The sequence below is a fragment of the Sceloporus occidentalis genome, unplaced genomic scaffold, assembly GCF_023333645.1.
Source record: "Sceloporus occidentalis isolate IW3139 unplaced genomic scaffold, rSceOcc1.0.p SCAF_22, whole genome shotgun sequence".
Taxonomy (NCBI): Eukaryota; Metazoa; Chordata; class Lepidosauria; order Squamata; family Phrynosomatidae; genus Sceloporus; species Sceloporus occidentalis.
Genome location: NW_028317002.1, coordinates 15,466,738 through 15,476,201, shown reverse-complemented (window position 1 = coordinate 15,476,201; position 9,464 = coordinate 15,466,738). Strand labels below are relative to the sequence as shown.

The window sequence follows — 9,464 nt, the reverse complement described above, 5'->3', positions numbered from 1 at the left end:
CTCCCCGTCGGGGAATCGAACCCCAGTCTCCCGCGTGACAGGCGGGGATACTCACCACTATACTAACGAGGACTAGCTGTGGGTGCAATTGCTCCTGAAAGCCCTAAAAGTTGTATCAGTGACTTTCGTTAGATTTAAAGAGTGTGTGGTGCAAGGTTTGTACACTGCAAAAGCTCACGCACCTTTTAAGACTGTACTGAAAGGAGAGAATAGAAGCGACTGGCTTGTACCAGGATGGAACTCGCGACCTTGCCATTATTATTTCCAGTACAATTGCTTGAAAATTTGGATTGTCATCAAAAGGGAATCAACTAAAGGACTTACCTCGCCACTACGTTTTGTACCAACTTCGCACCTTTTAAGACTGTACTGAAAGGAGAGAATAGAAGTGACTGGCTTGTACCGGGATGGAACTCGCGACCTTGCCATTACTATTTCCCGTACAATTGCCTAAAAATTTGTATTGTCATCATCAAAAAAGCTACTAATGGACAAGCTGTATCGTTAAAAAGGTAAAGAGTCTCTACCCCCGGGCTTGGCCCAGCTTGTGAAAAAGAGGACGAGTGCTAGTCAGAGAGACCTTACCATATCTCCCGCCATAGGCAATCAGGCTTGCGAGACGTATTTATTACTATCCATCCGCAACAGATTCAGAGGTGGACCGCGCAGAGTAAGAAGTTTACTCTATACTAAGGAGGACTAAGTGCAAGCACGTGCTCCAAAAAGCCCTAAATCCTGTTGCAGTAGCTTTCCTTAGTCAGATGCAACGTGCGTACGGGACAAGGTTTGCACGTTGCAACAGCTCATGTTAAGACTGTGCTGAAAAGAGAGAAAAGAACCAACAGGACCATACGGGGATTGAACCTGAGACCTTGGCATTATTATTTCCAGTACAATTGCTTGGAAATTTGGATTGTCATCAAAAGGGAATCAACTAAAGGACTTACCTTGCCACTACGTTTTGTACCAACTTCCTTCCGCTGGAAAGCGCAGACTAACTGCAAGCACGTGCTCCAAAAAGCCCTAAATCCTGTTGCAGTAGCTTTTCTTAGCCAGATGCAACGTGCGTACGGGACAAGGTTTGCACGTTGCAACAGCTCATGTTAAGACTGTGCTGAAAAGAGAGAAAAGAAGCAACAGGACCATACGGGGATTGAACCTGCGACCTTGGCATTATTATTTCCAGTACAATTGCTTGGAAATTTGGATTGTCATCAAAAGGGAATCAACTAAAGGACTTACCTCGCCACTACGTTTTGTACCAACTTCCTTCTGCTGGAAAGCGCAGAGTAAGGATTTTACTCTTACAATCGGTATTAGGGTTTCATTTGCAAAGCTGGAAATCCAGCAGAGCAATCAAAAGCACTAATGGAAGGCCTCCCCGTCAGGGAATCGAACCCCGGTCTCCCGCGTGACAGGCGGGGATACGCACCACTATACTAACGAGGACTAGCTGTGGGTGTGGCTGCTCCCGCAAGCCCTAAAACCTGTATCAGTGACTTTCGTTAGACAGATTTAAAGAGTGTCTGGTGCAAGGTTTGTACACTGCAAAAGCTCACGCACATTTTAAGACTGTATTGAAAGGAGAGAATAGAAGTGACTGGCTTGTACCGGGATGGAACTCGCGACCTTGCCATTATTATTTCCCGTACAATTGCCCAAAAATTTGTATTGTCATCATCAAAAAAGCTACTAATGGACAAGCTGTATCGTTAAAAAGGTAAAGGGTCTCTACCCCCGGGCTTGCCCCAGCTTGTGAAAAAGAGGACGAGTGCTAGTTAGAGATCTTACCATATCTCCCGGCATAGGCAATCAGGCTTGCGAGACGTATTTAATGCTATCCATCCGCAACAGATTCAGAGGTGGACAGCGCAGAGTAAGAAGTTTACTCTATACTAAGGAGGACTAACTGCAAGCACGTGCTCCAAAAAGCCCTAAATCCTGTATCAGTAGCTTTCCTTAGCCAGATGCAACGTGCGTACGGGACAAGGTTTGCACGTTGCAACAGCTCATGTTAAGACTGTGCTGAAAAGAGAGAAAAGAACCAACAGGACCATACGGGGATTGAACCTGCGACCTTGGCATTATTATTTCCAGTACAATTGCTTGAAAATTTGCATTGTCATCAAAAGGGAATCAACTAAAGGACTTACCTCGCCACTACGTTTTGTACCAACTTCCTTCCGCTGGAAAGCGCAGAGTAATTATTTTACTCTTACAATCGGTATTGGGGTTTCATTTGCAAAGGTGGAACTCCAGCAGAGCAATCAAAAGCGCTAAAAGAAAGCCTCCCCGTCGGGGAATCGAACCCCGGTCTCCCGCGTGACAGGCGGGGATACTCACCACTATACTAACGAGGACTAGCTGTGGGTGCAATTGCTCCTGAAAGCCCTAAACGTTGTATCAGTGACTTTCGTTAGATTTAAAGAGTGTGTGGTGCAAGGTTTGTACACTGCAAAAGCTCACGCACCTTTTAAGACTGTACTGAAAGGAGAGAATAGAAGCGACTGGCTTGTACCAGGATGGAACTCGCGACCTTGCCATTATTATTTCCAGTACAATTGCTTGAAAATTTGGATTGTCATCAAAAGGGAATCAACTAAAGGACTTACCTCGCCACTACGTTTTGTACCAACTTCGCACCTTTTAAGACTGTACTGAAAGGAGAGAATAGAAGTGACTGGCTTGTACCGGGATGGAACTCGCGACCTTGCCATTACTATTTCCCGTACAATTGCCTAAAAATTTGTATTGTCATCATCAAAAAAGCTACTAATGGACAAGCTGTATCGTTAAAAAGGTAAAGAGTCTCTACCCCCGGTCTTGCCCCAGCTTGTGAAAAAGAGGATGAGTGCTAGTCAGAGAGACCTTACCATATCTCCCGCCATAGGCAATCAGGCTTGCGAGACGTATTTATTACTATCCATCCGCAACAGATTCAGAGGTGGACCGCGCAGAGTAAGAAGTTTACTCTATACTAAGGAGGACTAAGTGCAAGCACGTGCTCCAAAAAGCCCTAAATCCTGTTGCAGTAGCTTTCCTTAGCCAGATGCAACGTGCGTACGGGACAAGGTTTGCACGTTGCAACAGCTCACGTTAAGATTGTGCTGAAAAGAGAGAAAAGAACCAACAGGACCATACGGGGATTGAACCTGCGACCTTGGCATTATTATTTCCAGTACAATTGCTTGGAAATTTGGATTGTCATCAAAAGGGAATCAACTAAAGGACTTACCTCGCCACTACGTTTTGTACCAACTTCCTTCTGCTGGAAAGCGCAGAGTAAGGATTTTACTCTTACAATCGGTATTGGGGTTTCATTTGCAAAGCTGGAAATCCAGCAGAGCAATCAAAAGCACTAATGGAAGGCCTCCCCGTCAGGGAATCGAACCCCGGTCTCCCGCGTGACAGGCAGGGATACTCACCACTACACTAACGAGGACTAGGTGTGGGTGCGGCTGCTCCCGAAAGCCCTAAAACCTGTATCAGTGACTTTCGTTAGATTTAAAGAGTGTGTGGTGCAAGGTTTGTACACTGCAAAAGCTCACGCACCTTTTAAGACTGTACTGAAAGGAGAGAATAGAAGCGACTGGCTTGTACCGGGATGGAACTCGCGACCTTGCCATTATTATTTCCAGTACAATTGCTTGGAAATTTGGATTGTCATCAAAAGGGAATCAACTAAAGGACTTACCTTGCCACTACGTTTTGTACCAACATCCTTCCGCTGGAAAGCGCAGACTAACTGCAAGCACGTGCTCCAAACAGCCCTAAATCATCATCAAAAGGGAATCAACTAAAGGACTTACCTTGCCACTACGTTTTGTACCAACTTCGCACCTTTTAAGACTATACTGAAAGGAGAGAATAGAAGTGACTGGCTTGTACTGGGATGGAACTCGCGACCTTGCCATTATTATTTCCCGTACAAGTGCCCAAAAATTTGTATTGTCATCATCAAAAAAGCTACTAATGGACAAGCTGTATCGTTAAAAAGGTAAAGGGTCTCTACCCCCGGGCTTGCCCCAGCTTGTGAAAAAGAGAACGAGTGCTAGTCAGAGACACCTTACCATATCTCCCGCCATAGGCAATCAGGCTTGCGAGACGTATTTAATACTATCCATGCGCAACAGATTCAGAGGTGGACAGCGCAGAGTAAGAAGTTTACTCTATACTAAGGAGGACTAATTGCAAGCACGTGCTCCAAAAAGCCCTAAATCCTGTATCAGTAGCTTACCTTAGCCAGATGCAACGTGCGTACAGGACAAGGTTTGCACGTTGCAACAGCTCATGTTAAGACTGTGCTGAAAAGAGAGAAAAGAACCAACAGGACCATACGGGGATTGAACCTGCGACCTTGGCATTATTATTTCCATTACAATTGCTTGAAAATTTGGATTGTCATCAAAAGGGAATCAACTAAAGGACTTACCTCGCCACTACGTTTTGTGCCCACTTCCTTCCGCTGGAAAGCGCAGACTAACTGCAAGCACGTGCTCCAAAAAGCCCTAAATCCTGTATCAGTAGCTTTCCTTAGCCAGATGCAACATGCGTACGGGACAAGGTTTGCACATTGCAACAGCTCATGTTAAGACTGTGCTGAAAAGAGAGAAAAGAAGCAACAGGACCATACGGGGATTGAAGCTGCGACCTTGGCATTATTATTTCCAGTACAATTGCTTGAAAATATGGATTGTCACCAAAAGGGAATCAACTAAAGGACTTACCTAGCCACTACGTTTTGTACCAATTCCTTCCACTGGAAAGCGCAGAGTAAGGATTTTACTCTTACAATCGGTATTTGGGTTTCATTTGCAAAGGGGGAAATCCAGCAGAGCAATCAAAAGCGCTAAAGGAAGGACTCGCTGTCGGGAAATCGAACCCCGGTCTCCCGCGTGACAGGCGGGGATACTCACCACTATACTAACGAGGACTAGCTGTGGGTGCGGCTGCTCCCGAAAGCCCTAAAACCTGTATCAGTGACTTTCGTTAGACAGATTTAAAGAGTGTCTGGTGCAAGGTTTGTACACTGCAAAAGCTCACGCACCTTTTAAGACTGTACTGAAAGGAGAGAATAGAAGTGACTGGCTTGTACCGGGATGGAACTCGCGACCTTGCCATTATTATTTCCCGTACAATTGCCCAAAAATTTGTATTGTTATCATCAAAAAAGCTACTAATGGACAAGCTGTATCGTTAAAAAGGTAAAGGGTCTCTACCCCCGGGCTTGCCCCAGCTTGTGAAAAAGAGGACGAGTGCTAGTTAGAGATCTTACCATATCTCCCGGCATAGGCAATCAGGCTTGCGAGACGTATTTAATGCTATCCATCCGCAACAGATTCAGAGGTGGACAGCGCAGAGTAAAGAGTTTACTCTATACTAAGGAGGACTAACTGCAAGCACGTGCTCCAAAAAGCCCTAAATCCTGTATCAGTAGCTTTCCTTAGCCAGATGCAACGTGCTTATGGGACAAGGTTTGCACATTGCAACAGCTCATGTTAAGACTGTGCTGAAAAGAGAGAAAAGAAGCAACAGGACCATACGGGGATTGAAGCTGCGACCTTGGCATTATTATTTCCAGTACAATTGCTTGAAAATTTGGATTGTCATCAAAAGGGAATCAACTAAAGGACTTACCTCGCCACTACATTTTGTACCAACTTCGCACCTTTTAAGACTATACTGAAAGGAGAGAATAGAAGTGACTGGCTTGTACCGGGATGGAACTCGCGACCTTGCCATTATTATTTCCCGTACAAGTGCCCAAAAATTTGTATTGTCATCATCAAAAAAGCTACTAATGGACAAGCTGTATCGTTAAAAAGGTAAAGAGTCTCTACCCCCGGGCTTGCCCCAGCTGGTGAAAAAGAGGATGAGTGCTAGTCAGAGACACCTTACCATATCTCCCGCCATAGGCAATCAGGCTTGCGAGACGTATTTAATACTATCCATGCGCAACAGATTCAGAGGTGGACAGCGCAGAGTAAGAAGTTTACTCTATACTAAGGAGGACTAACTGCAAGCACGTGCTCCAAAAAGCCCTAATTCCTGTATCAGTAGCTTACCTTAGCCAGATGCAACGTGCGTACAGGACAAGGTTTGCACGTTGCAACAGCTCATGTTAAGACTGTGCTGAAAAGAGAGAAAAGAACCAACAGGACCATACGGGGATTGAACCCGCGACCTTGGCATTATTATTTCCATTACAATTGCTTGAAAATTTAGATTGTCATCAAAAGGGAATCAACTAAAGGACTTACCTTGCCACTACGTTTTGTACCAACTTCCTTCCGCTGGAAAGCGCAGACTAACTGCAAGCACGTGCCCCAAAAAGCCCTAAATCCTGTTGCAGTAGCTTTCCTTAGCTAGATGCAACGTGTGTACGGGACAAGGTTTGCACGTTGCAACAGCTCATGTTAAGACTGTGCTGAAAAGAGAGAAAAGAAGCAACAGGACCATACGGGGATTGAACCTGCGACCTTGGCATTATTATTTCCAGTACAATTGCTTGGAAATTTGGATTGTCATCAAAAGGGAATCAACTAAAGGACTTACCTCGCCACTACGTTTTGTACCAACTTCCTTCTGCTGGAAAGCGCAGAGTAAGGATTTTACTCTTACAATCGGTATTGGGGTTTCATTTGCAAAGTTGGAAATCCAGCAGAGCAATCAAAAGCACTAATGGAAGGCCTCCCCGTCAGGGAATCGAACCCCGGTCTCCCGCGTGACAAGCGGGGATACGCACCACTATACTAACGAGGACTAGCTGTGGGTGTGGCTGCTCCCGAAAGCCCTAAAACCTGTATCAGTGACTTTCGTGAGACAGATTTAAAGAGAGTCTGGTGCAAGGTTTGTACACTGCAAAAGCTCACGCACATTTTAAGACTGTATTGAAAGGAGAGAATAGAAGTGACTGGCTTGTACCGGGATGGAACTCGCGACCTTGCCATTATTATTTCCCGTACAATTGCCCAAAAATTTGTATTGTCATCATCAAAAAAGCTACTAATGGACAAGCTGTATCGTTAAAAACGTAAAGGGTCTCTACCCCCGGGCTTGCCCCAGCTTGTGAAAAAGAGGACGAGTGCTAGTTAGAGATCTTACCATATCTCCCGGCATAGGCAATCAGGCTTGCGAGACGTATTTAATGCTATCCATCCGCAACAGATTCAGAGGTGGACAGCGCAGAGTAAGAAGTTTACTCTATACTAAGGAGGACTAACTGCAAGCACGTGCTCCAAAAAGCCCTAAATCCTGTATCAGTAGCTTTCCTTAGCCAGATGCAACGTGCGTACGGGACAAGGTTTGCACGTTGCAACAGCTCATGTTAAGACTGTGCTGAAAAGAGAGAAAAGAAGCAACAGGACCATACGGGGATTGAACCTGCGACCTTGGCATTATTATTTCCAGTACAATTGCTTGAAAATTTGCATTGTCATCAAAAGGGAATCAACTAAAGGACTTACCTCGCCACTACGTTTTGTACCAACTTCCTTCCGCTGGAAAGCGCAGACTAACTGCAAGCACGTGCTCCAAAAAGCCCTAAATCCTGTATCAGTAGCTTTCCTTAGCCAGATGCAATGTGCGTATGGGACAAGGTTTGCAAGTTGCAACAGCTCATGTTAAGACTGTGCTGAAAAGAGAGAAAAGAAGCAACAGGACCATACGGGGATTGAACCTGCGACCTTGGCATTATTATTTCCAGTACAATTGCTTGAAAATTTGGATTGTCATCAAAAGGGAATCAACTAAAGGACTTACCTCGCCACTACGTTTTGTAACAACTTCCTTCCGCTGGAAAGCGCAGAGTAATTATTTTACTCTTACAATCGGTATTTGGGTTTCATTTGCAAAGGTGGAACTCCAGCAGAGCAATCAAAAGCGCTAAAAGAAAGCCTCCCCATCGGGGAATCGAAACCCGGTCTCCCGCGCGACAGGAAGGGATACTCACCACTATACTAACGAGGACTAGCTGTGGGTGCACTTGCTCCTGAAAGCCCTAAAAGCTGTATCAGTGACTTTCGTTAGATTTAAAGAGTGTGTGGTGCAAGGTTTGTACACTGCAAAAGCTCACGCACCTTTTAAGACTGTACTGAAAGGAGAGAATAGAAGCGACTGGCTTGTACCAGGATGGAACTCGCGACCTTGCCATTATTATTTCCAGTACAATTGCTTGAAAATTTGGATTGTCATCAAAAGGGAATCAACTAAAGGACTTACCTCGCCACTACGTTTTGTACCAACTTTGCACCTTTTAAGACTGTACTGAAAGGAGAGAATAGAAGTGACTGGCTTGTACCGGGATGGAACTCGCGACCTTGCCATTATTATTTCCCGTACAATTGCCCAAAAATTTGTATTGTCATCATCAAAAAAGCTACTAATGGACAAGCTGTATCGTTAAAAAGGTAAAGGGTCTCTACCCCCGGGCTTGCCCCAGCTTGTGAAAAAGAGAACGAGTGCTAGTCAGAGATCTTACCATATCTCCCGCCATAGGCAATCAGGCTTGCGAGACGTATTTAATACTATCCATGCGCAACAGATTCAGAGGTGGACCGCGCAGAGTAAGAAGTTTACTCTATACTAAGGAGGACTAACTGCAAGCACGTGCTCCAAAAAGCCCTAAATCCTGTATCAGTAGCTTTTCTTAGCCAGATGCAACGTGCGTATGGGACAAGGTTTGCAAGTTGCAACAGCTCATGTTAAGACTGTGCTGAAAAGAGAGAAAAGAAGCAACAGGACCATACGGGGATTGAACCTGCGACCTTGGCATTATTATTTCCAGTACAATTGCTTGAAAATTTGGATTGTCATCAAAAGGGAATCAACTAAAGGACTTACCTCGCCACTACGTTTCGTACCAACTTCCTTCCGCTGGAAAGCGCAGAGTAATTATTTTACTCTTACAATCGGTGTTGGGGTTTCATTTGCAAAGGTGGAACTCCAGCAGAGCAATCAAAAGCGCTAAAAGAAAGCCTCCACGTCGGGGAATCGAACCCCGGTCTCCCGCGTGACAGGCGGGGATACTCACCACTATACTAACGAGGACTAGCGGTGGGTGCAATGGCTCCAGAAAGCCCTAAAAGCTGTATCAGTGACTTTCGGTAGATTTAAAGTGTGGGGTGCAAGGTTTGTACACTGCAAAAGCTCACGCACCTTTTAAGACTGTACTGAAAGGAGAGAATAGAAGCGACTGGCTTGTACCGGGATGGAACTCGCGACCTTGCCATTATTATTTCCAGTACAATTGCTTGAAAATTTGGATTGTCATCAAAAGGGAATCAACTAAAGGACTTACCTCGCCACTACGTTTTGTACCAACTTCGCACCTTTTAAGACTATACTGAAAGGAGAGAATAGAAGTGACTGGCTTGTACCGGGATGGAACTCGCGACCTTGCCATTATTATTTCCCGTACAATTGCCTAAAAATTTGTATTGTCATCATCAAAAAAGCTACTAATG

General features: G+C 45.0%; 3 non-coding genes across 3 annotated transcripts; all 3 read right to left on the bottom strand.

Moving 5' to 3' along the window:
- TRNAD-GUC (transfer RNA aspartic acid (anticodon GUC)) lies at nt 1-72 on the bottom strand. Its single transcript has one exon. It is a non-coding gene; the product is annotated as a tRNA-Asp (tRNA).
- Nucleotides 73-2,288: 2,216 nt separating this feature from the next.
- TRNAD-GUC (transfer RNA aspartic acid (anticodon GUC)) lies at nt 2,289-2,360 on the bottom strand. The gene has a single exon. It is a non-coding gene; the product is annotated as a tRNA-Asp (tRNA).
- Nucleotides 2,361-8,976: 6,616 nt separating this feature from the next.
- TRNAD-GUC (transfer RNA aspartic acid (anticodon GUC)) lies at nt 8,977-9,048 on the bottom strand. Its single transcript has one exon. It is a non-coding gene; the product is annotated as a tRNA-Asp (tRNA).
- Nucleotides 9,049-9,464: the final 416 nt, after the last annotated feature.